This window comes from Sphaeramia orbicularis, chromosome 11, assembly GCF_902148855.1.
Source record: "Sphaeramia orbicularis chromosome 11, fSphaOr1.1, whole genome shotgun sequence".
In the NCBI taxonomy this organism is placed as follows: domain Eukaryota; kingdom Metazoa; phylum Chordata; class Actinopteri; order Kurtiformes; family Apogonidae; genus Sphaeramia; species Sphaeramia orbicularis.
The window spans coordinates 20,305,409-20,328,026 of record NC_043967.1 but is presented as its reverse complement, the minus strand read 5'-3'; the positions used below and the strand labels follow the sequence as shown (position 1 = coordinate 20,328,026).

The window sequence follows — 22,618 nt, the reverse complement described above, 5'->3', positions numbered from 1 at the left end:
AAAAAATGCTGAACAGAAAGAGGAAGCAGTGGGCTGAGGAGGAAATCGATAAAAACAGTCATTTGTGCTCTTTTAACAACATATTATTATGCCTTTTTTTTACTGATTGTGCAAATCCGACTGTTAATCTCGGTGTATCTTTAACAGGACAGCAGAGGAAGGAAATGCATGTAGTTTATGATCTAAACAACTGTCTGCAGCTGAGGGCTGAGGTTTACATACATCTTAGCGAAGTGTTTTATGGTTGTCAAACAATATTCAACGAAAACAGACATCCGATTGTGAAAGTCACTATTGAGTCTTGCAAGATCTGGGACACTTTGAGTGCAATGACGACAGACAGGGGTTACACTGCAGGGTTTAAAATTAACTGTAGGTCAAGCTGAAGAGAGGAAATCATTCAATGACAACCCTGCTCAAAGGATGTCAGAGAGTTCAGACCCAGGCTATGTTTACACGTAGCCGTGTATTTTGGAAAACCGAGTGCACGTGTAGCTGTTTTCAGAAAAATCTTTGTTTACACGACCCTGTATATCTACACAGTCAAGACCATGTCAAGCCTGTAGATGTCAGTGTGATGAAACAATTGAGTACCTTTAACAAATCAGAATCCTGAAAAGAATCACAACAAAACGTTACTTCCCTTATGAACCTATGGGGATGGTAAGTTATGATGTAACTAGCGCTGCCACTAACGACTAATTTTCTAACGACTAATCTTTTGACTAATTTTTTGATTAGTTGACTAATGTAAACGACAAATTTAAAAAAAATCAACTGTTTGTTATTTTGTTGTGTCCATTTTATTTTTGAATCCTAGGGGGTGGGGGGGTGGAGAATGAATGTGGTACGCATGGATCCAAGGTCTGAGGTACGCTGCAGGCGCCAATGCCAGCATGGATTGCCCAGGTGCTGCAGCGTACCCGTTCCATTGCGGCGTACCTGTGACTTGTCTCTGGCAGCGGTTACAGGGAGATTCCATTCCTACTGTGTTTGAGATGGGAGGGAGACCAAAAATAAATAGGCGGTCAATGGTAAAATGACTAACAAAATTGCTGTCGACTAATTTTCATGGTCGATTACATCTAAGTCGACTAATCGCGGCAGCACTAGATGTAACCGTCATGTGTTTTCCTGGTTGTAGGTCCAAAAAAGTCCGAGACGTACAACCAGTGTAATGCAATGTAAATGGATGAGCCGCTGACTTTCTTTTTTTTTTTACCATCACAAACTGCTTTTCTGATGTGCAGATGAAAAAGCGTTTGAACTCTGTTGAGTCGAACCATGTTAGTTCTGTAGTCGTTAACAGCTTCAATCAGGTTTTGTCTTTAGTTCAAGAAGACCACTGTGCACGAACGTAAATTATTACTTCATTTATCTTCCACTGAACTGGACAGAGCAAATAAAGGACTGATAAACAAAATACAAGGTATGAAGATGTGGAAACACATCATAAAAGCCTTATTCTATATCAATGAATACAAAAAGGTCCTTTTTAGCAGATGCAGTGGGCGCTACTTAGCTAAGATGCTAACATTCGCTAGCACCAAACTTCCTTATTTTCTCATTTAATACTTGTAACTTCACAAATCAGCTCCATCCTCTTCCTCTATACTGCATCATCGTATGTAGAGTGGTAGAATATTTCCTTTGAAAACTGACATTGGTCTGAGATCTCCGTTTCCCTCTGTTTACATGCAAATGCAAAAACAGACATTTGCCAAAATCACCACTTTGGCCAGAGTTTTTCAAAACCATCGTTTTCAGTCTGCATGCCCATTGTTGTCATGTCAACGATAGGCACAAACACAAAGAAAAATCTCTGTTTTGCCAGATATCTGACTACATGTAAATGTAGCCCCAGTGACCTAAAAAGCGCTGCTTGGAATTGCTACTTCTGATTTCGGTCGATAGAAAGTAAAATCATGGAACAGTGAGATGAAGTCGTATGAATGCTACATTTGGACAAAGTATTGTTTCTAGCGGATGTCACAGACCCTCAGACCCTTATCCCCGCAGGGAAACTGGGTGTCTGCGTTAGACTTATCATAATACATACTTAGCATCTAGCATTACCATTAGCACTTAGCACACATAAGGAGCAGTGAGCTGCCATTGAAGACAATCAGGGACCAACTCCAGACCTTCACCAACACTGTGGTCAGGAGCACTGACAGGAGAATTAACCTACATGTACCAGAGGACATGGAGGAAACCAGCACAGTGTGAGATATCAGGTAAACTCAACACACTGAGAGTTGAATCTACACCACCACAGTGTAAATGTATGAAAACACTTGTAAGTTAGTTCAGTGTAAGAGTGAAATGCTAGAATGGAAGTGTATTCTTTATAGTATGTTGATTTTGCCATGATGCCAGAACATGTGCACACCCATACATATATGAAACATCTGTTATTACATATCACAGCACAGCTTTCCTGATTCTGTCATGTGTATGTACAGCTCTTTTAAGAAACGTTTGAATGAACATATCTCTACAAGTATTTATGACTTTACTTTACTGGTTTGCTGTTCTGTGGACTTTTTTATGTTAGGAAATATACATTTTGCATAATTTTTGTTAAATTTTGACAGCACTAAAATGTAAACAAATTCTGTTGGTCATTTTATTTCAATATTTATGATACAGTTCAGTTACTTTATTTTGGAAAACAAAAGGGCTAAATTGGCTGTTGTTGCCCTCATGTCCTGATGAAGACTTTCTGTTGTCAAAACATCTTGGCAATGGTGTCTCCTCAGGTAATAATTATGTTTGTATATGCTTTTTGAACGTTGATATTTAATATTTTTCTGCAAGAGTCCTTTTGTATTTTTGTTTTTATGCATTCCACATCCTTGACGATGCATTTGATTAATTTATAGACATTTAAATTTTGTGTTTTTTGACCAAGTGAAGCATCTACTACCATTGTTTTATGCTTTATTCTGATGTTATTATAGCTCTGAATTATAATTATGATCTTTAACTTAACTGTTTAGTTCTATTTAGTTTATCACATTCTCAGAAGGTCGAAACACTTGTACACCTGTTACTATGTGATGCCACTATGTTACTTGAATCAAACACATTTGCCTTTCAGAAACTTCACAGTCTGCAGGAGCTTTAGTCCATTTCTCCTGGCAGGACTCAGCTGATGTCAAGTTTCTGGACCTACTTGCACAAACCTGCTATTTGCAGTTCAGCTTAGAATTTTTCTATTGGATTAAGGTCAAGGCTTATCGAAATCAAATGTTAAGAATCAGGAGCTGCAGGAGTCAGAAATGAAAACAATTGTCTTTCAACATCTGGTGTCCGGGAGGAACAACCATGCTAGAAGTTAGAATAAGTACCTCTGATAATGTATTCTGGTGGAGTTCAGTAATGCTGGCATATGTTTCTGACAAGAATTTTTGTTTTGCTTTTTTCAAAAAAGGTTTACAGGGAATTAAAATGTGAGTAATATGAGCAAGCAGTGACACAACCTCTACAACTTGACCTGAAGCATGTTTACTGTTTCTTTTCCTGTTTCATTATCTTGTTACGCAAATAAAACTGTCAGAAGTTTGAAGCACCTGTAGATATTCTATGTGTTAAACCTGACTAGGGATGCACCGATACTGACACCACTATCAGGTATTGGTCCAGTACTGAGTGCGTGTACTAATACTTGTACTCGTAAAAGTGCTCTGACACAAACACACCGGTACCACTTGACGGCAGTGTGACGTTTACCTCATAGTGCAGCAGGTACGCGGCTAAGGAGTAATGTCAGCAGTGTGGATTGTTCAAAATAAACGGTGATAAAAGTAATGGTGACTGCAAGCTATGTTAAAGGCACAGATGGATACGGATGGAGCGTTCTGTCCATCCTCTGCATACATTCCATACATAATACTGTCTGTTTTCTGGGAGCCTGCAGATGCATACCTAGAGCTATATAAAGATCATCATATTATCTTATATATAAGGCTCTGTGTGTACCCAGATGGAGACGCAGCACCACCGGGAACCGTGGAGGTAGTGGATTTGTTCAAAGAGCGACTGTGTGAGTTAGAGAAAAACTACTGACATATTTATGACAACTACCCTCATCAATATCAACATTAGTATCCACATTAGTGTTACCTCTTCTGTCATCACCATGTTTGTTATTATTGACTTTCTTCTTCTCAAGAAACGTAACTCTTCTTCGTGGTATTTGTCCAGTATGGTTAATTCAGAGCAGCGCCCTCTGGTGGATTGATTGAGAAACACTCATTCCAACTCATTAAATGTCAGTAGCAGCACTTTGTTCCAGTCAGACTAATGACAACGAAAATAAAGCACATTTCCAAAACTAAGTAAGAACTGTAATGGTATTATTAAGTACTCGTATCAGTACTCTGTTTCAGCAAGTAATCAAATGTGAGTACTTGTACTTGGTCTGGAAAAAACTGATATCGGTGCATCCCTAAACCTGACATTATGATATCTCTGTTTTCATCCAAGGAAATTTTTTTCTAGATATTTAGAATTTACTGCAAATAGGGTTGGTGGATTTGACCAAAAGATCATATGATGATCTTTTGAGGTAGAGTCCCATGACTCAAATTTTTCTCAGGTCTCACAAAATGTAAGCAAGTTAGAACCAAAGTATGGCATATTTTCCCCAACTTTTCTTTGGTTTTCAGAGGGTAAGACTGTGTGCAAGGGGGTTTTTGTGTTGTTATGTAACTATAAACACTTGCATCCTTTCAGACCAACATAATTTGAAGATTCTGACAATATCTAGATGAAGTACAAGTCCACATTTTCCCAACAGTATACACATCTGTGACTGCTGCAGTGTCTTCCATTAACTACAAAGGCTGTGGCCTAATTTGTATCAAAATCCAAAACATTTCTAAACTCCAGCAAAACTCTAAAGTGTCTGTGCAAAACAGACTCACTACACTACGCGTCAGATTTCTGCATCTGGAATAGCAGCACAAGGTCTTTCGGTAATTCTTCAGTCACCATTTCTCCAGGAGCAGTAAGACGACACATTACACAAACTCTGGAAGTTGAATCTGCTGAAACAGAACACCTTAGTGCATTCTGGATCCTAAACTAGTGCTACAAACAGATGTAAATTAGTGACATTTATGCAACAGTCCCATAATGCAACACTCTGCAACATACCCTAATTAAATTGTGGTCTGTACTGGGCCATTTAAAACAAATACTAGCTGAGTAGGCAGGTTTAGACAGCACTGTGCTGCCAAACTAAGATCGATTAAGATCTTGAGATCACCCAGACCTAGTTGCAAGCTGTCAAATTTCTAATGACTCATAGCAAAAATAATATAATTTTTTTTCTATGTAGGTAAAGAAGATGAGCAGCTTGGCATCTTTCATGTCCCAGCTGGTGTGTTTTCAGAGAGAGGGAAATCCTCTTTTGCACCTTCTGACTGCAGTGATTTTCAAGCACCACCCACCACTCCTCCGACCACAACTGAATTAGAAAAAGAATTCAACATGGCATTTTTTTTTAATATCATGAAGCTAGATAGGTATAACAGGATTAAGCACAAGTAACAAATCAGATCTGTTTGAGGTTCATCAATTCATGATCACATTTTAGACTTAAAACATCATGTGAATAACATATCTTTAGTATTTAAAGTACAGTAGGCTGCATTTGTGCATGTATCTTGGAGTGTAGAACTGTTAGGCAGAACTACAAAGGGTAAACAAAAATGGCATAACAGAGTGATATATTATCAAGTGAAATCTAACATAAATTCCTATTATAGATTTTATTTAAATTCATACAAGGTTAAGGACAGTATTTTATATGTGGCTGCACTGACTCCCATATGATGTGGTTTATTTCAAAGGTTGTATATGATCTTTGACTGTACATTATGTGCAGTGTATGTAGATAATAAAGTCAATGTGATTTCTATAAATGTAATGTGAACATATGTGCTCATTTCCTGCAGTTCATACGATAACCGAATAAAGATGGTAAAGTGTTACCAGACCCTGAACAAACTGTCCTTTGTTACTCCAGATGTTGTTGTAGAAATAACTTTTACTGAACTACTAAAGCTAACACATTTACAGCTCCATGCTACGTCAAGACAAGGTAACTGATTATGTTGGCTTATAAACATCCACTACTGGTCTACCTCTAGTCAGCATACATTTGATTAGTAGGCTATATCCATATTTTTCTATGACAAAATTAACTGAAAGATTTCTTAGAAACCCTGCAGTTTTGAGGTAATTTACAGAATCCCTAAAACCTTTTCATCATAACAGGAATTATGAAGTTTGGATTTTTCAGTGAAGCAGTTTGTATCTTGGATGCTACTACATGAGAAGCACAAATTATGGAGTAGTTACTTCCTTAGAATCTGCAATAAGCATAGTTTAAAGTTCATGTATCTCCAATAAATGTAGCTCTACTATCTGCAATGAGAATTACGCCCACCATCTCCAGAAAGACGTGTAAGAGAGGCACTGAAATCAGAAGCAACCTCAAGGAACAGAAAGAATATAAACACAATTCATTGCTATGAGGCCAACAAGAAAATCAATGGTCTGTTTGAGCTGTCTCAAAAACAAAAATCAAGTTTGACAACAACTTTACCCTTTGCTCTATATTATATCCATGACAAGCTTTGCAAACATTGCTTTCTGATACAGATCAAGAGATGTGGCTGAATGATTCTTAGACTCCTCATGTGCTCATGTAAAGGAATTAACCAATGGAGGGGAAAAAAACCTTAGAATTGCCTGATCTCTGGACAAAAACACTGCGCTTTGGAAACTCTCATCATCTGTCTAACACAATTTTTTGACATTAAGTTTGGTGGTGACAGCAGCACGATGTGGTAAATAGTTCTTGCTAACAGACTGGATGTCTGGTCTGTATTGAGGGCTCTGTGAATGGCGGTATCCTGAAAGAATCCCTCCTTCTAAGCGTATGCAGCCCCAAGCAGAAAAAGTACAAGTGGCTAAGGCACCAAGCCAAGGCAACACTGGAAAGGCTTCAACTCTCCGAGTGTCCTTAAATGACCCAACCAAAGCCTGAACTCTAATAAAACACACTGTAGCGAGACTGACAACCATCCACTTAAAATGTGAGAGATTTTTAGAGGATGTGTAAACACCAGTCTGCTCATATTCAGCATATACTAGGAATTTTGTATTGCACCAAGAAACAAATATACTGCCATGGCCCCTTTGAACTGGAGTCTAATACATACAGTTTAACCTCAGACCTTCACTTTATTTATAAGCTTAACCCTAAACCTGAGTGAAACTTAAGTTTACATTAAAAACATGGATATTTAAAAGTTAATAAATCACGTCACCTTTCCCTATGATGGCAGCAAGAACACTAAACACATGAAAACAAAAGGTCCTCCAGATGGAGCATTGTTTATCTGATGTGGATTTGTTAGTAAAGGAAACAATACATCTGATACTCACTTCATCATATTATAGGAATGTCCTGTAAGCTGGATGCCACCCACCACAAAATGGAAGGAACTCCCTGAGAAGTAGCTTACTCCTTGTGTAGATATACAATGGCTCATTCTAAGGTTTCAAAAACACACCGATTTACTGCTGCATATTCACCACTACTATAAGTCATTTCTTCAATAAGATCCTGGACTTTTAACTTCTGTGAATGACAACTTCAGTAGGGGTTACGAAGTCCTAACCAAACCTGAAGAAGCAGGCTGTCTCCTTTCATTTTTGTGTTTTCCATTTACATCTCTTCTACTCCCACTCTGCCAAGTAGATTTGTTTGATCAATGACTTTTCTGCCAGTCAATGATCTACTGGATGTATGCCGCTCTTTCAATATCAGTACCTTTCTGACACATTCTCTATCAGGTCTACAGCTGCACAACAGTGTATAATTCACTCACTGTGCCCTGCTGTTCACTATTTCAGTCAAATCACCACCACCACATCACCAACGGGGAAATTCAGAGTTGACTTTCACTCAGCGACAGCCCCCCCCAGCCCCCCCAGCCCCCAACCACCACCACCACAGTCCAGACAAGGGACTCCTCTGGTCTCTGTTCTTCTGCTGTTAGTGTCAGTGACTTTAACGTTACACCTCTTGTGTCATACGTTTCTAATTGGACTCTCCTCACTGACATAGCATGGATTACAGTACGCCTCTGACTTTGACAGTGTTACCCTGACATGAAGGTTATGGAAAATTAAAACGAGTCTACGGCAGGCTAATTAGAACCAAGTGACAGATGTATCTGCCAAAGCCCTCAAAGCATATGACTCCTGTAATAATAGGCCTGTTTACATAGATATTACAATCCCAACAATTTCCAAGGTTTTACATAATACCAGTAATGTGTTTGCACCTGTTTGTGGTTTATGAGGGCAGAGGAAGCCCTTATCCGAGTTTAGAGACTCCAGTAGACACCACAATAATGCATCGTGTAGATAACTGACTTGGAACAAATCCTCCACCCTTGGTTGTTCGTCTCTACTGTCTGATAGAACACTAAGAGTTAATCACTACAAATGACAGCGTCCAAAAGGTTAGGGAAACTGTCATCAACTGAAGCAGTGACAAAAGCTAGAGATATGTCCTATATGGATAAGCAAAAGCAGAAAGCATAGACTGTATATAATTACTGGATGGAAGATCCAAGACTTCAGCCATTGGTTTCTGACCTTCAGTTCTGATGCCAGTATTTTGATCGCTGCTGTGTTGGCCTTTTAGGGTAGGAAGTGACCATATTTGAATAAAAGGGGCAGAGCTGCAGTAATATGAGGCATCAGAGTCATCTGCAAGAGGTCATAGGTGAGGTTAAGCACGTAAACTTTGTCAAGCATTGCACAACAATGTCACTTTATAGTCTTGTTAGTGGAAGCAGCGGAATCAGCCACCCTTCAAAGTCTTCTATTTGACCTAAGATCTCAGTAACAGGGAGAAAATTTAAAGATGAACCACCAAATCGCTCATTAGTGGGTCCACATAAAATGGATGATGGAATGAGTGAATAAAAAATGACTGATATAGTATTTTTTACATCTAGTGTAAATCTATGGGACCCAGGGCTTTTTGGAGCCACCCCAGTAGCTATCAGAAGTATTAAAACATTGAGATATTTGCTTCATTCTAGAGTCAAGGCCCTTCCCTTGGGAAACAGGTATATAAATAACCCAGATTTACATGTTCAAAGTATAATATACCAATACATAAACAAACTTAAACTTAGGGAGTTGATAAACACCCTGAGTCAGTAGCCATGAGCCCTGATCATTATTTTCTTGTATGTCATTACAATGCAAACACTGCATTACTTTTAGATATACTTAAAAATGACAATTAAACAAGAATGGAAAATAAAGTATTTTACAGCAGTTTGCAGCCAGGTTTAACACCAGTGGAGCAGTGCAAAGCTGAAGATGGCCACATACACGAACAGGTACAAGTGTATTAGAAAGATTTTTGATTCAGTGTTTTAATGAGCTTACTGAGCCAAAGGCCCATCAGTTACAAACTCATGTGGGAAACAAAATTGATTCTGATCAAACGAGCAAGTGGAAAGTAAAAGAACAAATGCACATTACACTATTCGTGGGTTTTACGTGCACTAAAAATCAGTCTCTGTACTACTGAATGATGAGTTCATACTTAGTGTGAATAAACTGAAAAAGAAGAAGTTCCAGTAAAAATGTGATCTCATAAATGTATATTTTTGCAGAGCTTTTATAACAGACAGCAGTATTGCTGCAGGACTCTGAGGATGTTGTAAAAACACCTATTACTGAAGCACATGCATTGATTTTATAAGAACTAATTAGCATCTAAAAGGTAGTTATTTGTGTCACACTTGAGGTCTTGATTCCCATTGCGGCAGACATATACGGGCACTTGTTTTCTAAAGTCCAACCCCTATACTCTTATATGTGAGCCATGTGAGCAGTTGTTTCTGACAGCTGCAAAATATGTGCAGTGAGCCAAACAAGCCAACAGCCATCACAGTTTGTCAGGAGTCTCGCCTTGGTGCTAGTATCACTGGTTTCCACACTATTCTGCTGCACAACTTGCCACCAAAAAATACTGATAATGCATGTTTTTTTTTTTTTTTTGTTTTTTTTTTTGCATTCGCAGATTTGCCTGACAAATCTATACTGACGGGGTGAGGAAATAGTACAGAGAATGTTTTTGCTTGTTGCACTTATCACTCTCAGCACACTGCTTGTTGGGACAGCAGAGAGGTTTAAGATGCCAGGGTTTCTGGTGTCTGACTGACAGCGACAGTTTAACTCACACTGGATCAAACTGTTCTTTCCTCATAGGGTTACCAGTGTCCCTGTGAGTCTTATGTTTTACAAGACATTCATACTGAGCTGCAACAATTTCCATTGGCATCACCCCGTGAGCTTTACTTAACCCTGGAACAGAAACCTACAGCGACACACAGCCCCTGAATGTTGTCTTCTGTGGGCTCATTAAGACATACACATGAGCATCTCATAGCATCTGCTCACATCATGTTAGACATAATTAATTCAAAATATTCCCTGTAGGCAAAATTTAGCTAAAGACACTGACTGAGTAAACAGCAAGTCTATGAAAACTATACTACTGAACCAGTCAACATATTGTTAATTGTTTCTTGCAGAGTCTGGGTCCAATATGAAGCAACAAATTGTTAAAGAGCATGATTTGGTGAAAAAGTACATTGCCATTATATTGAACAATTGCAATTGTGACTAGAATTTAAGTCTATTTGCTTGGAAATCAAGGAAGATTACTGATCATTCTGATATACGTGTTTTTCCAACACACTATTACAAATATATAAACACATAAAGCATTTTTTAATGCAGCAACTTTGATTTTGCATATAGATTGCAACCTTTTTTGACAGTATAATTGCACAAGTTAAAGTTGTGAGTTGATTAATTTTGCAGCTCTTTCAAAACAAAGTACACACCGCAATGACTTCTGTTTATGAGTATCCGTTTTACAATACAGAGATGAGCCCTAATTCACCACGAAACAACCACAACATGGAAAAGATAGAATGTTATACCACAAAAGTTAAAGATTAACTCATTTTATTATCCCCATAGGAAAACTTGGTCTGCATTTTACCCATCATAATACACACACACCACCTAGCATTACCATTTGCAATTAGCATTAGCACTTACTATATTAGGAGCGATGAGCTGCAATTGGAGGTGCTCAGGAACCAAGTCTAGATATTCATTAGTACTGTGGTCAAGGGCACTGAGAGGACAATTAGGCTACATATGCTAATTTTTAATGGCAGGGAAAACTGGAGGACCCAGAGGAAACCCATACAAGACAGAGGGAGGAGGCAAACTCAACACAGAAAGGCCGAGGCCCGACTGACAATTGAAACCAGAACCTTCTACCTCTGAGGCAAAAGGGCTAACCACTACACCACAGTGCCACCCCAATATGCATGTTTTTTCTGTACATACATACATATTGTTTACACTTTTACAGTATAATTGCACATAATGATTTAAAAACTGGTATGATATGGAGGGATTACAGTCAACTATCATATAGTCTGATGACTATGGGATATATGCATATAGAGGTAGATAGTTACGTTACCATAGCGTCTCTCCAACTAAAGTAAGCCTTCTATCTGCAGCAGTTAGCTATCATTAGCTTTCAGGACCTAGCATTGTATCAGCAAAGGTCCAATCAACTCCTGCATCATTTCACACAATAAACTCCTTCAACCTGATCTATCACATTTGGTTGTCCATGAGGTCTAACATAACCTGTAACATACAGGAGACAATCACTGTTGCGGCTGTGACAATGTTCTAAATGAGAAGAAATTCAGTTTAGGTGCAAACAGCAGGACAGGCTCATTGCAGTGAGTCTTTTTTAAGTCTTTCCCCCTCATAAACACGACCATTAAATCCACTAAAGACAGCCGGGGCAGGCAGCATCCTCTTGTTACAGCAGCTCAATAAACTGCAGTTGGTACATAGTCACATCACCGGTTACAGGATCTAGGCCTATCGTATCACCTACAGTACATTATGGTGGGCAAAAACTATTTTGTTCAAGTGATAAAGACCTGCAAATTGTGTAATAAATGTTATCAATACGATGAGTTCTTCTCAGAGTGAACAGGACATACTGTAACAGTGGGCTGCACCAGTTAACATTTATGATCATAATGGAAACACAGTGCTACCATAAAATCAGCAGACTCATAAGAAGTTCAGTTGAGCATAAGTTCACAGGGATTTAGTTTCACTTGGGTTTTGAAGATAAGGTGTATAAACCGCATGTCCTCGAGCCATAAAGTTGAGTTGAGCGCAAAGTTTAGCCTGTGATGTTGAGTCCATATTATTCAGTCTTCTGTTATTTCAAGTCAAATCTATTGAAGTCAGTCTGACAAAGGCATCCCCATGGTGGTCCACTGGAATGTGTAGGCTATATGAAACACCCATACAGACACAAACACACAAGCAAAGACAGTAGTTGATAGTGGTTGTTGAGCTACTTTGCTCATGTTATAACTCATGTACAGAATATATCACTGTGTACTTTATAATGCCTTCACCAAAGCTGAAATAACCAATTTGTGATTATCAGTGAATTAGGTTTATATCATGAGAAACATACTGACAAGCCACGGAAAATATGTGTTTATACAGCTATACTGGATTTGTAGTCTGGGTTTTGGTGCACAAAAACGGTTTTATGAAGACTGCTTGTACAATAAGTAAAGTTGAGCAAATAAATACTGTGTTTATAAATATCAGGCAGCATCCAAAACAATTCCAAATGAGTGCAAAGGTCCTCTGTTCGTGATGCATGCATGTAATGATAAGATAAGATAAGATAAGATAAGATAAGATAAGATAAGATAAGATAAGATAAGATACATTTTAGAACACACATTATGCATTTATTTTAAGAAATTGCCTCAACTGTATGGACTCCTATTGTTTGAAATTATAGAAGCAAATAAGATTTTGAACTTTGTATTATTATTATTATTATTAGTTATTATTATTAGTTATTATTATTAGTAGTAGTAGTAGTGTTAGTATTAGTATTATTATAACAGTTCAGCTGCAGCAATTTCAGTTTCAGTAATTTTGTTGTTGTTGTTACTATTACTACATTTCAATTAATGTCCTCGTCAGCATTAGGTGAGATAGCGATTTGTAAAGAAATTAAAAAATTAAACAGCTAGAAATAAAGGTACAAAAAGGTCCTGTGTTCGATTCCATCACCAGCCATGACTGGTGAGATGAAACAACAGTCTACATAATTAAATTTCTAATTAAGCTTAATTAAATTTTTAAGTTCAAACAACTACCCTAACAGTTTAACTAACAAATCTGTGTCCAAAAAAAAAACAGAGGTACACACAACAAGGGATAGCCTATTTCATTGAGACAACATGATGTACAGTATGTTAGAGAACATGTTTGTGTTTGTTCATGTGATGTAAAAATATAAGGCAGCCCTTTCACTCATATTTTTAGTCACAGAAAAAATTATTAGACCATTCAAAAGTCATTAAAAACAATGGTTCTGCAATCAAGTACTAACTCCTGTGTGTATCATGTGACTAAAACAGACAGAAAATAAAACATGGAATGCCTAAAAGCACTGTTTTGGCAGAACAACACCATAGCTATTGATGTAAGAACTGAAGTGATTTTGGTTATTATCAAGAAAACATGGAAAATGTCTGATATCAGCTCTGAAATTAAACTACTATGAGCTATTTTTGTTATTATCATTATATTTGTCCAAACAAATGTACCTTTTAGTTGTACCAGGCATTAAAATGAACAAGAAATGAAAGAAAACAAGGGGTGGTCTTATAATTTTTCCGCAATTGTAAGTTGAAACAGTTTTGCTCCTAATTTAATTTAAGTGACTGAGCATAAGGCTGAATACTACAATTCCCATAATTCCAGACTAAACTGAAGGCCCTATGTTACAAATACAAGTTTTCCTCAAATCTTTGTAGTCTTAAATCCCTGACCCAGATGAGTTCTGTTGGCAGCGTCATAAAATATGCAGAAGGCTCCTTTAAGTTGGATAAATGTTCCAAAAGTCACATGTCTTCCTGTTGGCCTACCAGATTGCCCACATATTTCCTCTACTCGATTCAGTCCACGGGTTGCCAACTGTAATTCTGCCTCGCTGACTAAGTGTGCTCCCGTTAAACTCAACCTGCCGTGTCCCGGTGTGAGCGCCTGGATCCCGTTACCTGTACCCTGTTACTAGAACCCTCACAGCCAATGTGATTTTCTTTCACAAACAATAGCTCTACCTGACACGTGCAAAATGCATGAGAGGTCGCTTATACCTCTATTCAAAGCTTTTATCAGAGCAACTAAAGGGGCGCATTTCCCCAAACAACACCCACATCCTTACAACACCCTCTGCCGTGGAGGGTAGAAATTAACTTGTGACCATTACTGAATATTTCAAGTGTGAGATAGATTAAAGTAATTGCTGATGTTATGTGATTTCTTTTGTTGGGGGAGGCTTTGAGGGGTAAATTATGTATGATTACAATTATGCAATCATTTCAGTGTATTGTAAGAGGCGATGTTGAAATCACAACTAAATACTTCCACATGCAGGAGGGAAGTGATTGTGGTTCATTGATGGTTGGAGTTACTTGCTGAAAATGCAAGATAACACATCAAAGCCATTATACTTTAATATCACATTGTTTTATAGCCTTATATCTAAGTTAGCACATCAATATATCCAAACCATAATGGAAACATGATACTGTATAATTGCCTTTAGAGATTTATTATTCCAATGTGATTTACGGTAACAGCTCTACAATAGTATTCTGACCTCATAATGTTTGGGAGGAACCATATGTACTCAAAGAAGGTAACGATCGTATAACTAAGTTCTCTAAATGGGGGTAACTATGTCTGCATGTGCCTGCATGCAGCTCACACTGGCCAGCTTTCATACCCAGCCGCTTTAAATTCTGCTGAATCAAGAAGAACAACACAACTTAGTCTATGCTTACATTATAAGAGATACATATTGTATTACAAATATCTTTGCTGAAGAAGTGTTTTGTCAGATCAACACTTTTGAGCCTCTAAACACTAGGGCATTAATTATTTGTTAGTGAGTCTGGGTCTGTTTGTACTGACTAATATACTGCTCAAACAGGAGCACAAGTGTCATGTGCCTTCAGTTATGACTGAAACAGGAGATGCACTTTAGTACATTCATGTGCTGTCTTTTCAAATAATGTACATGCTTAAGGGCACATGGACAGGCTGAAAAAATAATAGGCCGTAACTGATAATCTAATCTGAGCAGCCGTTGTGTAAAAAACACCGCATGAACACAGTGGTTCTTAAATACTGCTTGACTTCTTGCCCAGGTCGACCTTGTAAAAGAGATGTCAATCAAAAATAGGGGTGTAAGGAAATATAGGTTCCACAATATATCACAATATTTTATTCCACAATACTGTCAATATTAAAAAGTACTGTATTGACATTTTTAGGTATTTATTCAAATGCAGACATGTAAAGATTCATTTTGGTTGTTGTTTTGCTTTTTTGTGAATCCTGTGAGTTCTTTTACTTATATACTAGTGCATTGGGATTTTGTTTCGTTGAGGTTTGGGGTTTTCATGGGGATCAATGGGTTCTAGATGTGGTAGTTTTTATACTGTTGTGTATTTGTGCGTTTGTCCAGCAGTCACCGCCAAAGCGTTCCAGGTATAGCAACATGATTGTAAGGCTACTATATTCCAAAATAACTAATATTGGTCCTATCAGCTTGTCGTTTTCATTAGTCTGTTCCTTGACCAAAAATACAGAAGTCTGCCAAACTGCAGAGGTCAGCTCTTTACAGATTTTACATGAATCCCCAGACACACAAACACACACAGAGGCCACTTGGCTTTTATAATATACATGGGTATTTTGCTCTGTTGTTTGTGTGCTACAAATGTAGAATTGTGATATCGCAGGTTATGCATGTAGTTTTTACCCCTCGGCCGAGGGGTACTGTAATCATTTTGTCATCTGTCTGTCTGTCCATCCATTCAACGACATAATCGCATTATCTGAACAATGCATTGATATATCTGCACCAAATTTATACTGTGGATGCATCTTGGCATGGATCAGAAGCCTATTGAAAATAAGTGACCTTGGCCTATTTTTTAATGGTCAAATGCCCTTGTGCAGTTATAATATCTGAGTACTTTCAAATATAAAGATGTATGTAATAAGTTTTACACAAAAACAATCTAATCTAAATTATAGGACTGTAATTTCCAACAGAATCTTACACTATATTTGGCCAAGGGGGATTAAATGTGTGCAGCACGTTATGTTTTGAAATTGATAACACTGTTTTGTTAAATAATGGTTATTTCAAGCAACCTTAAAGCTCTTTTTAACCTCTGACAGAGGCAGATATTAGTTCCTTTGTTGGAACTGCACAAAAATAATGGTATGATGTTGGATGATTCGGGGATTGTCCACTATGCATTCTTCTCACAAATAATAGAATATGAACATTTGAGCAGGATCTTAAACTGTACAACATAATTTAATTCATTTTTATGTGTTTTGTTCTGGTAAAGCCAGATGTTAAAACTTTATTTATCCAAATCCTGCACTTAAAGTTTTTACAGAGGAATGTTTTGTGATATAGCATTAGATCCTGTTCTGATCAAATACAAATTTGTTTAGGATTTGTGCATATTTCTGGTGTAAGTGTATTTGTTGAAAGACACATCAGTATTATTATTATTATTATTATTATTATTATTATTATTATTATTATTATCTTTTAGGGTTTTTTTTTTTTATAATTTGTTGTGCAAATTAAAAGAACTCAAATACACTAAAGACTGTTCTCTGAGATAGCTAATAGTTTTCCAAATAAAATGTTATATGTGCAATTACATTATAACTATAACAATAAACTGGAATATTTTTAGAACAACACATTTCTGGTACCAAAGATTAATATTTTAACAGTACCAGTGGCTGCAATGAGCCTGTTTTACATTGCACTTATTCTCTGAACAATAAGGTGCAAACTGTACAAATTGTGCAAAAATGGAAACGTTGCACATTACTCTTTTCACACTTGTAAGATACTTGTCTGTTCTCCAAAACTACATTGTTTGTCTAGTCAAGTGAGAAATCACCATGGCAGTGGATTTGTTTGTTGTTCATCCTCAAAATGAGTTTGAGGTGCTCCAACGCCAAAATATTAGTTCCGCCTGCGACCTGGAAAAAAAAAAAAAAAATACCCAGGAGCAATCTCGCCACCCCCACCCCCACCCCACCCCTGCAAGCCCCTGTGCCCCAAAGTTTGAGTAACACTGCCCTAATCTAATTTTTAAAAATGTCTGGGACAAAGTGTGAACTCACCCTCCCTCTATTCTTCATTCAAATAACATTAATATTCAACAGTTGGTATGTTTCACCTTCTAACCAGATATGCCCTTTTTCACTTAGAACATCCATTTTAATCACAGATCTTTGTCACAACCTGCAATAAACGTCCAAATTACAGTTCTATACATGTCCATCAAATCCTCATAAAACAAGAGTAATATCAGCCCATCCCACATATCTGAATCGAAAAGGCCTAATTTGACACATCTTGGAGGAATTTTCTGTTTACAAGACGTCATTCTGAATATTATCACATTCAGAAAAATAGTGGCACATTCTTGTGCATGTAAACACACTCCATGCATTCAAAAAAACTATTATAATGTAGGCACTTTAATTACTTACAGTGTACTCAGTTATCACACACACACACATATCAGCACACAACATGGGCTGCTAGTGATACAAGCTACACACTTTCACAATTACTCGCACTTACAGCATATTGACATCGACATGGCAACACTAAAACAGAAGTAAATACTGGGCTGCTAGACTAAGACTCTGTGTCTCAGTTTTAATCTGGCATGATTTTATTTCCAGATAGGCCTATGGAGATCAGTGCAAATCTAACATGAAAGAATGCTAATTTATGTCAAACTGATTTATTGTGTCACAGCACAGCTCTGCTCTGATGACACATTGATAGTGGGGTTATCAGTATTTTCTCATTCTTGTATGTACTCTATGGCTTGAAGCATCACAAAAGTGTCTCCTGGAAACATTTGCAGATGCATCAGTTTTCAGCAGGGAGCTAACATGCTAGGTTGCTAGTGAAAAATAGCTTATTATCCTCTTACTGCAGTCCATAAACTACGGTGAATTCATCTCAGTAAAATAGTTATCTTAGTCTGTTGTGTTTGTTCGACCTGAGTGCAGTTGCTATATGCAGGTGTGACTTGGCCATCACAAGTGTGCCAAAATGACCAGAGGATTAACAGAGTCAGTCTGGCATCATCCATTCATACCCACACACTGGTAAGGAGTCTTAACAGACAGAATGAGTGAACGCAACTGTGTGGGTTTACCATCACTTTGTTGGGAAATTAAATTCACTATATGGACAAAAATACTGGGACACATCAGACCTACAGAATTAGGACTTCGCATTCCTGCTGATTTGAAACAGCATGATAAAAAAGTTGTCACTTGTCAATAATTATCATGATAAATGTTAAATTGCTATTTCTTGTTCATTTAAAACCTGATTTTTGTTCCTGAATTATACTTGAAAAAACCAGACAATTAATTGTGGTTTAAAATGATTATTTATTGTCAGATCATGGCAAATGTTTCAGAAATCTACAAGTAGAACATTTAAAACAATTACAATGACAAAAAAAAAAGATTGTGTGAAAGGAAGTAGAAAAAAAAACTCTGAAGGATTTTGTAAGCATTTTAAATGACAATGTAAACAATATTCACTCTAAAGATGAAATGAAACCATTTTTACAATGATATTTATCACAGTAGTATTACATTAATATTAACATATAAATATTGTTCAGTATTAATAGACAAATTATTTTGTGACATCAGTCATTGTTTTGTAGCCCAGCCAACTGTTAGCAACAATACCTTTGAATGTGTCCCAGTACCTTTGCCTATATAGTGCATGTAGTTGTCACTATAATGTTGTCACTATAGATGTCATAATGCAATATTGCAAAATTGCTTTCCCCAAATGAAAGTTTTAACGAGATAATAATAATAATAATAATAATAATAATAATAATAATAATAATAATAATAATAGGTTAAAAAAAATAGATATATGTTCTTGAATCAGATGCAAAATTAAAGAATTGAAGTTAAACTATTTCTTGTACTGACTGTACTTTTTCCTTGCCAGGAGTCAAGTTTTGTTTTGTCAAATTGTAAAATGTCTCTATCAGGGTGGGGCCTGCAGCTCGCTGTGAAAGCAGCCCAACAAGTTTCAACACAACTATGGGATTTCTAATTTAATTGAAAATGTAGAACTGAAGCTTTCCAGCTCAGCGCTTCTTGTTATCATCACTATATGTTTCAATAATATGCATTAAGTAGGCAGCATTGTTTCATACATGAGGCATACCAACGTCCTTACAAGCTCCCACGGAACATACAAGTGACCTTATATACCCTCTGCTGAGTACTGATGCTGCCTTCGGTAGCTCCTTGGAAACTCCCCTTTTTGCTGATAGAGCTTTAATATGACTTAAATGGATTTTAGTGCAGTGCGGTTTCATGTGACGTCACTGTTATAGCACTTTGATGCATTACAATGGTATGGAATTATTGCAGAGATTTTTAAATATCTGGTATATTTTGTTAAATAGATTGAACGAGATACAGCATAGAGATTTTTTTCAGGGAATTACTAAGACAATGTGAAATGTAAAATTGCAATGAATAACAATTTCATAACAGGCTGACAATGTAGAGTAGATTATTTGCAATCATCTGCTGCTGTTTTGGGGAAAAAAATAATAATAATAATTTGCATTTTTGCTGGCACTGGAATACAACGTGCTTTGACAAATGTGGTAAACCTCACTTGTAACACCAGCTGCTGTCACAGCCTCATTCCTATCCACCCTCCATACTCGCATCTTTAGAGACAAAAAAAGAAGACTAATAGTCGTACATTTTCAGATTTTTTAGTCGTACATTTGAAAGCATCAAAATATGCTCATACGGTAACATGTCACCAACGAACTACGGCAAGGCACAGAGGACAGTTTCTGTTTGTTTATGTGTCAGCATATTTTAATAAACACCCAGAAAACAGCCGTCTCTATGACCGGTGGCCTAACTACTGCATATTTGTCAAATGAAGCACCAACAGCCTGTCTTGGGAGTTATGTTTGTCTAATGCCATGATACACAGTAGAGTAATGTCCAAAAGTCCAACCGCTGGGTCACAAATGGACAGTGAAGGGGTCTGCTTATTTGGCATTCCAGATGTTGATCGACTGTTTCAGTGAAGTTGCCAAAAAAAAGCTAAAGCAGAGGACTAGATTTCTGACACAAGTACCAGCGGTGCCAGTTTTTTTTTTTTTTTTGTAGGACTCTTTAAGCTACGAATGATAATAACTAGGGCCCGTAAAGTATCTTATAAAAGCTAACACTGTTCTGTCCCGTTGCGTCTGCTGTCAGAACCTCGTGCCAACTATCTGTCAACTGAAAACGCTCGCGCTTTTTAGTCAAAATGGCACCTGAATAAAATCATTAAACCTGACACTTTTTCACTTAACACAACCTGATATTCAATTCGGCGTGTGGCAAAAACAATACGATTTCAATTCGAATGGAACTTTTCTTATTAGTTTTGTCTTTTATTTTTAGTGACGCTATCTCTCATTCCGACCAAACACAGCCGTCGTGGGCGGAAGCAGCCAATGTGTCCAAATTATAAACTGTTAATGTTGCGCAAATAAAGTAGTTGCTTGGTGTGTAACTTATCCTCCGAATTGTGAAACACACTCAGAGGATTCAGGAAAGGTTTAAATCATGTTCTTTCCAGGTGTGTATCGTCTCCTGACTAGCAAGGAAGCGTCAAATTTCAGAAAACACTAATGTAGTTCGGCTATTATGTCCTTAAAGCACCCATTGGAGGTGGCTACATGAGAGGCATTCAAATTCACAATATTATTTAGCTTAAAAAAAAAAAAAAAAAACACAATATACAGTGAGTAAAAGACTCTACTGTCAGCTTTGGAACAGGCTGTCAGTGCGAGTGTTACTTAAAAAAAAAAGACCCCAAAAATGAAACATACCGCATATGCAAGACGAAACTCGTATCCAAATATTATATGGAGTCCCAGTGCTTGTGCATTCCTCTTCAGCTGGAACCGGCGCTGCTCTCCGTCGGCTAAGCTGAACGGGACACACCGCCAGGGTTTAACCTGAAATGACCCGCGCTAGTGCAAATCAGGCGAAGGGATATGCCCGTGTGTCTGCCTCTGCCTGTGGAGGACTGGCTCTGTCTGTCTGTCTGTCTGTCTGTCTGTCTGTCTATGTGTGTGTGTGTGTGTGTGCGTGTGTGTGGAGGGACCGGAGCAGGAGCTAACAGCAGCACACACACACACGGCTACCAGAGTCTGAGGTCTGGACGCAAAAACTTCAACATGGAGCCGAAAAAAAGAAAGCCTCCAAAAAAAAAAAAAAGCGACACTCTGGCCAAACTGACAATTGTAGCGCTCCCACTGATCGCTACGGGGAATCACAGAGCTGAATCATGGGCAGGAACCGAACAAAATAAGCCTCGCCCTTATTACAAACTCCAACTCTTTTTTTTTTTTTTTTTTTTTTTGTGGATGGTGGTTGGTTGTTTTTACTGTAGGCCTGGTACATGCACACAGAGCAGGAAATATATTATTGTAACTTATTATTATTATTATTATTATTATTATTATTATTATTATTATTATTATCTTGTTAAAACCTTCTTTTGGGGAAGCAATTTTGCAGTATTGCATTATCCTCCTGAGACCCAGCAATTCATTTCTGTCCTCTGTAGGGGGCAAGAATTTCACAGATTAAAAAAAAAAAAACACTGTCCACTGCAAAAGACAATCCATAAAAAAAAAAAAAAAAAAAAAAAAAAAAAAAAAAAAAAAAACCTCTTAGAAAACAACAACAAAAAACAGTGCATTAATGCTGTGTCCCATCAAGGCAATTCTTTAATGTTTAAAAAAAAAAAAGAAAAAAGTACTTTCCTTGGTCTCAGGAGGATATGACATCTATAGTGACAACATTATAGTGACATGTACATGCACTATATCCTCCTGAGACCCAGCAATGCATTTTTGTCTTCTGTAGGGGACAAGAATTTCACAGATTACAAAAAAAAAAAAAAAAAAAAAAAAACACTGTCCACTGGAAAGGACATTCCATTTAAAAAAAAAAAAAAAAAAAAAAAAACGACAACAAAACATTACATTATACTGTGTCCAATCAAGGCAATTCTTTAATGTTTAAAAAAAAAAAGTACTTTCCTGGGTCTCAGGAAGATATGACATCTATAGTGACAACATTATAGTGACATGTACATGCACTATATCCTCCTGAGATCCAGCAATGCATTTCTGTCCTCTGTAGGGGACAAGAATTTCACAAATTCAAACAAAAAAAAAAAAAAAAAACACTGTCCACTGCAAAGGACAATCCATAAAAATAA

At 37.3% G+C, this 22,618-nt stretch overlaps 1 protein-coding gene across 2 annotated transcripts in view; it reads right to left on the bottom strand.

Annotated features, from left to right (window-relative positions):
• The window catches only part of thrb (thyroid hormone receptor beta), a 190,206-nt gene extending 168,533 nt beyond the window's left edge, over positions 1-21,673 (bottom strand). For both annotated transcript variants that reach the window (XM_030148144.1, XM_030148145.1), the window contains exon 1: positions 21,216-21,673. The gene's annotated coding sequence lies outside the window, so the exon portion shown is untranslated. The remainder of the gene's footprint in view (positions 1-21,215) is intronic.
• Between the last annotated feature and the right edge of the window lie 945 nt (positions 21,674-22,618).